This window comes from Mytilus galloprovincialis, chromosome 8 (genome assembly GCF_965363235.1).
Source record: "Mytilus galloprovincialis chromosome 8, xbMytGall1.hap1.1, whole genome shotgun sequence".
Taxonomy (NCBI): Eukaryota; Metazoa; Mollusca; class Bivalvia; order Mytilida; family Mytilidae; genus Mytilus; species Mytilus galloprovincialis.
The window spans coordinates 22,680,825-22,687,316 of record NC_134845.1 but is presented as its reverse complement, the minus strand read 5'-3'; the positions used below and the strand labels follow the sequence as shown (position 1 = coordinate 22,687,316).

Genomic DNA, 6,492 nt, shown 5'->3' with positions numbered 1-6,492 from the left:
CACCTATCCAGTTTCCCAGCCTGGCCGTGACGGGTCTTACTACCAGAAGTTAACCTTTCCAAAAAAATAAACACTTGATATTAAGCAACCAACAATCAATCATTTAAAATTGTACGTTTATAAATTTAAAAATTATAGACAAACTAAGGTTTCAACTCCTGTCCATTAGACAAGTTTGTGAATTTTGAAGGTCCTTTTGGTCATATAGCTCTTCAAAAGTTTCGGTACTTATACACAATTAGCTTTACATATTCGACTTATATAGCGTTTAGAATGAAATTAATCTAGAAAAGCGCTTCGACGCCTGACATTTGTAAAGTGTTGTTTTCATTTTCTATAAAAGATTTAATTCAATTCAAATTTGATTGTAAACTATTTTGTTGTTAACACGTTATGATTTTGCACAACAAAAATTTTGTATCAAAGGAATGAACAAATTATCATTTGTATTTTGACTTTGTAAAAATTGTAATTTGTACAAAAATGTCCTTGTAAAAAAATACAATTTGTACAATATATGACTAAAATTCACTTATAACTAATAAAAATAATTTGAAGTATTATAATGGCTTTTGTTAATGAAATACTATTGATACACACTATTATATTAATAATTTTTATTCAATGATCACACAATAAACATTATTCACAAAGTACAAAAATACCCAGATTACAGGAAATGTAGTTGATGCATGCATGCCTGTTAATTTTGATGGTATAATAGAAATTGGCCTTAGCGATAATTCTGATAGTATAACAGAAATGGCATGAGTGACAATCAGGGTGAAACTGACGTAGACACATCAATCACGTGACAGGAAGCATGCGACAGCGCGATCTAGCCGAATATCTTGTCAAGAAAACAAGCTTAAGACGGAATTTACCAAAACTTGTTAATCGAAATAACGCATTACAGAAATTCCTTAGTATGATCGGTCCCTAAACTGATCCCCGGAATATATCATCGGTATAAATATTGAGTTTGGAAAGTTTGGATACCGCTTTGGAACATCTGTGGGAATGTTAACATGTTATTTGTTGAGAAAGCAAAGTGAAGCTGTTAAAGATAATTACATCATTCGCATGCTCAAACAATTGATACATATTAAGTTATTCTTTATATACAGCATCGTCCTTTTTTATCCTGTATTAAAGGCCACTGACGTTACAAACTTCAAACCACCAGTTTTGTAATTAATCTTGATTTCATCCAAATTATGTATTAACACCGTGCGGGACAAATTTGCCATTCCGGTATCGGCAAATCTGACTTTGTCAGTTTACAAGATATCAAAAAAAAAAAAATTGCCCAGTGATAGATTATTGAAAAATTAAAAAAATGCCATATGTCCCAACTTGTCACTGTTGTCACTCTTGTCACTGCAGCTGATTAAAAGTACATTTCCCATGGGAAATTTGAAAAATTCCCATGGGAATATTAGAATTTCCCATGGTAATATTAGAATTTCCCATGGGAACATTGGAAGTTCCCATGGGAAAAATTACTTTTCCCATGGGAAGTTTAGAGTTCCCATAGGAACTTTAAAGTTCCCATGGGAAAAGATGAATACAAAAAGTTCCCATGGGAATTAATTCTTCCCATGGGAACAAATTTTCTTCCCATGGGAACAATTTTTCTTCCCATGGGAACAATTTTTCTTCCCATGGGAACAATTTTTCTTCCCATGGGAACAATTTTTCTTCCCATGGGAACAATATTTCTTCCCATGGGAACATACTATATTACAATACAAACATTATTTTCCATTTGAATTTTTTTCTTCAGAAAAATTACAATTTGTTGCAAATACTGGATATATGAGAATAAAAGAGAATATACTTCTGCCTTAGCTGGATGAAAAGCTGTAGGGCATAACACATTTTTGGAACCTTGTAAAACATCTCAGAAAAGCAGATTTGTCTCCGGGACAAGTTTGCAATTCCGCTGAGTGCAAAAGTTGTTCACCTTAATTTTTGGAGTTAAGTCAAAATGAAGTTGATAACTTGGTTGGTATTGGTTCCCTGATATTTGTCCTAAAATTGTTTGGCTCTAGCACCACTGTTAAAAAAGTTATGCCCCTTTTTTCAACAATTTCCTTAGAGGAATAGTTGTTTTCCTCAAGGGAAATCAAATTTCCCTAAAGGAAAAAGATTTTTCCTCAAAGGGAAATTGTTTTTTCCTCAAGGGAAATTGTTTTTTCAAGGGAAAAAGATTTCCTTCAAGACAACAAATTTCCTCTAATGAAATCATTGTTCTTCAAATTTCCTCTATAAAAGAAATTTCTGAACATCAAATTTCCCTTATTTGTTCTTGTTAAACATTTCTTCGCTATACCATGTATACAAACAGTATGAATATAATTATTACAAGACTGTATAGTTGATGCAAATGATATTCAAAACTTTCATAAATGTTTGACTCAACATTTTAATGACATTGAAAATTGATAAAGTCTGACTGTTTAGATCTAGGTATTGTTCATACTTTTTATAAAATTTAACTATGATTTATAAAAAAAAAATTGTAGCAAATGATTCTGTTTTCTTTGTAATTGTTTCAATGCAATACATTAATAAGCAACCAATTTGAATTTCATACCATTTGTGGTGTTCTAAAGAATTTGTTTATATATTTGCAGATTAAATAATAAAATATACACTTTTCGTGTTATTTTAAATTAAAATTTTCTTCTGTTTCACCTTGTGTACAGTTTTCAATCCACTACGTAAGAATTCAGTGAATACATTATTCCATTCACTTAACATTTTCCTTCAATTCTAAGAGAAAACATTTTTGCAAATTGTTCTTCAATGATCTTCTTCCGTATATTTGATATGAGGGAGCGATATAAATTAGTGGATAAAACTGGTGTTCCTTTGTTCTGCATTCTCCTTTCTTTCGAATTATATATATAATATGTTGTTGCTTTTATGCAATAGTGTTTTTGTGTATCTATGATAGAACTCCATTTTGTTTATTGGCATTATCATGTGATAATGATGAAATTTCCTGTTTCTTTTTTGCAGGAAAGCACACATTCCAGTTCAAATTAATCCAATTATGCACTTTGTAAATAAATTTCAACTTTAAGTTTCCTCTTCAGTAATGACCTATTGATCATGAAAACCAAGATGTCTGATCACCTATAAATACACAAAATAAACAAATAAAATGTTATAAATGGAGAGAGAAACAGCAATAAATGTTTTTCATATGTATCTTTCTTTATTAAAATTCATTAAGTAAACTTGAACCTTGCGAAAAATAATTAGCTGTGATGTACGACTAAAAAGTATAAAACGCAAAATAAAGTAGTCGCGAAAAATTAGTTGATTTACATTAGTCCAGTCTGTGTTTGCAGGAAATTTACATCATAGGTTGCCATATTCCTATTGTGCCTGTCCAAAGTTCAGAGCCTGTAGTTTTTGTAAGTTTAGTCTGACACTAAAATTTAGTGGTTGTTGTTGTTGTTGTTTCATACCGGTTATATTTATTTTTTGTAATTTATTTTGTAATAAACTAGGCAATTAGTTTTACAGTTTGGACATGTTGGATTGTTTCAATTTTTCATCTTTGGGTCTTTTATAGCTGCCTTCTTTGACTATAGGGTATGGATTTTCTCATTATTGAAGGTCGTCACAGGCCTACAATTGCTTTCTTAAAGCCATGATAGTTTTCATATTTAATATACCACATCTTTTAATTTTTATAGTAATCATGATTATCATCTTTCAAGTTTAACAACTTTAAAAAATAAATAAAAGTGGCCTTACCATTTAGGTTTAGTTTGCTTCTGCAAATTTTAAATTGCCTATCATTTCTGCTGTTTATAATTTTTATGTATCTTCTATAGTTCTTGTCCTATACATAAAAGAGTAAAAGTTATTATTGAATGGCATCTTGCATCAATATTTTTTTTTGCTGTTTAATGTACATGATGTATATTAATGTGTGTTTAATAAGAAGAGTGCACACGCTGAAATATCTCGCCTTCTTTTACTAATCATTGATAATATGTTGATAGTCCTAAGTATAAAGCTTTATCACAACTGTCACATAAACTTAACATTAACCAAGATAAATAAATAAAGACTAATGAACCATGAGAATGAGGTCAATGTCAGATGAACCATGCCAGGCAGACATATACAGCTAACAAGGCTTCAATGCAACAATTATAGTTGACCTATTACTTATAGTTTAAGAAAAATAGACCAAATCACAAAAACACTGATCAATGAACCGTGAAAATGAGATCAAGGTCAAATAAAACCTGTGCCACTGACATATAGATCAAAAAATTTTTCTATACACCAAATACAGTTGACCTATGGCTTATAGTATTTAATAAATAAAGACCAAAACTCAAAAACTTAATTTTGACCACTGAACCATGAAAATGAGGTCAAGGTCAGATGACATCATCCCACTAGACATGTACACCTTACAATCATTTCATACAACAAATATAGTAGACCTATTGCATAAAGTATGAGAAAAACAGACCAAAACACAAAAACTTAACTATAACCACTGAACCATGAAAATTGTCATAAATAGCATAGACACCTCTTAGTTTTGAGAACAACATGCGTTAATTGTGCAAGTATAATCATTGATAAATCATGCACAAGATTGACTTTTTTTAAAAAGCCTATATATTGAAATTTTCTGAAAATATTGCATGCATTTATTAATATGACCAATTTCAAGAAATGCGCAAAGATGTGAGATGATTTATATAATTGTAATTTCAGGAATTTACAGTAAAGGCTTTCATCCCCACTGCATTTTGCACTTTTCCCACGTCAGGAGCCAGAAGTTATGGCCTTTGTGACCTTTGTATGATTTTTATTTTAGTTTCTTTTTTAATATCAAAAAGTTTAATATGACGTCCATTATCACTCAACTAGTATACATTTTTGTTTAATGGCAAGCTAAAGCATGCCTCACAGGCAGGGGTCCAGGAGGGTCTGAGGGTTGGACATGTTGGAACCCCCCTTTCTACATTGTTCTTTATTGGACGATCAATGCATTTGAATTTTAAAATTAACACCATTCGAACGTAAATATATTTCAAAATTAAGATGCTGCAATGTAAAATCCCAGTAGAGCTGGGAAGATAGTATAAGTCATTCCAAAAGAAGAAAGGACATGCAATCTGTGTTTACATGGTTTAACTGCAATTGGCAATGAATTCCATTATTTATTTGAATGCAATTCTTTATTAGTTAAAAAATATCAGAAATCAGCATATTCCAGAGTACTATGTGAAATATCAGAATTAAGCAAAAATGAAAGGACTAACTGTCATTGACAAATATTAACTTATTATTTAAAAATGTGTCTATATATTCATTTCAAAGTTAACTAAAATATTATAATGTTAAAATATTATAATATAAAGTAATTTTCCATATATTTTATTTCTAAGTTGTTTTAATTTTTTTTTTAATTGTATGTGATTGTATTTTGTAATTTACCTCTTGTTTCACATGTCAATGTGACGGAGTGTTTTTCAAATAAAGCATATTGTATTGTATTGTATTGAATGGGGACATGTAGTTGGACCCCCCCCCCCCCCATTTGTCTTTGTTTAGGAACCCCTCCTCGGGTTGTGGGATTTTCTCGTTGCATTGAAGACACATTGGTGCCCTTTGGCTGCTATCTGCTCTTTGGTCTTTTGATACATTCCCCATTTACATTTCGATTTTATATTCAGTTCTATTATAAATGTTAGACTTCTTGTTGATTTGGTTTCACATTTCGGCTTCGTCAGAGGAAAGCGTTCCAGAAATAAAATAGCCTTGCAAGACGTCATAATTATTTGGACTAGATTTTCACCACCATCAACATTGTAAAGCTTGTCTCACTGTGGAAGAAATGAGTTTGGCGCGTTTACAAAAATATAATTGTCTGTGCTGACAGGGGAGTGTGTGTGCATACCATTATTTAAATTTTCTAAACCTTCTTTTTCAATATTTTGTGCATTTCTTGGTAATATACTGTCAGACTTCGAGTGCTGCTTTACAAAAACGATCAACTTACAAGTAATGTAGGGGAAGGAAACTAGCTAAAAAGACCAAAAATAAGCCACAACTAATGGGGTCTCATTGGGGGTTCTGTTCACGGATCTCGCTTTATAGTTACTATTTATTTTTTTTAGATTCCCGCATCCCGCTTACACTATGTAAGTAAACAATTCTAATATTTTTGTAATTTCCTATGTCCCGCTAAACTTCATTTCCAGTTTTCACGGCACAATAATTTGACTATTAGTGACACTAAGTACTGTCAGAGACATATATACACATATATGTGTATATATGTCTCTGGTACTGTGGTATTTTCAGTGGGTATTTTACCAATAAGGCCATATATTTCGGTGTGTAGAAATACCGCAAAGGAATTCTTAATGGCGCTGACTAAGAAGAAAGTTTTTGCATTAAGGACACTAAAACGATGTTTTAAGATCACAGAGAATATGGATA

The 6,492-nt window shown here is 31.3% G+C and overlaps 1 long non-coding RNA gene across 1 annotated transcript; it reads right to left on the bottom strand.

Annotated features, from left to right (window-relative positions):
- Window positions 1-2,403: 2,403 nt before the first annotated feature.
- LOC143085332 (uncharacterized) lies at window positions 2,404-6,018 on the bottom strand. Its single transcript, XR_012981305.1, has 3 exons — window positions 5,948-6,018; window positions 3,775-3,862; window positions 2,404-3,144 (listed from the first exon to the last, which is right to left on the bottom strand). It is a non-coding gene; the product is annotated as an uncharacterized LOC143085332 (long non-coding RNA).
- Window positions 6,019-6,492: the final 474 nt, after the last annotated feature.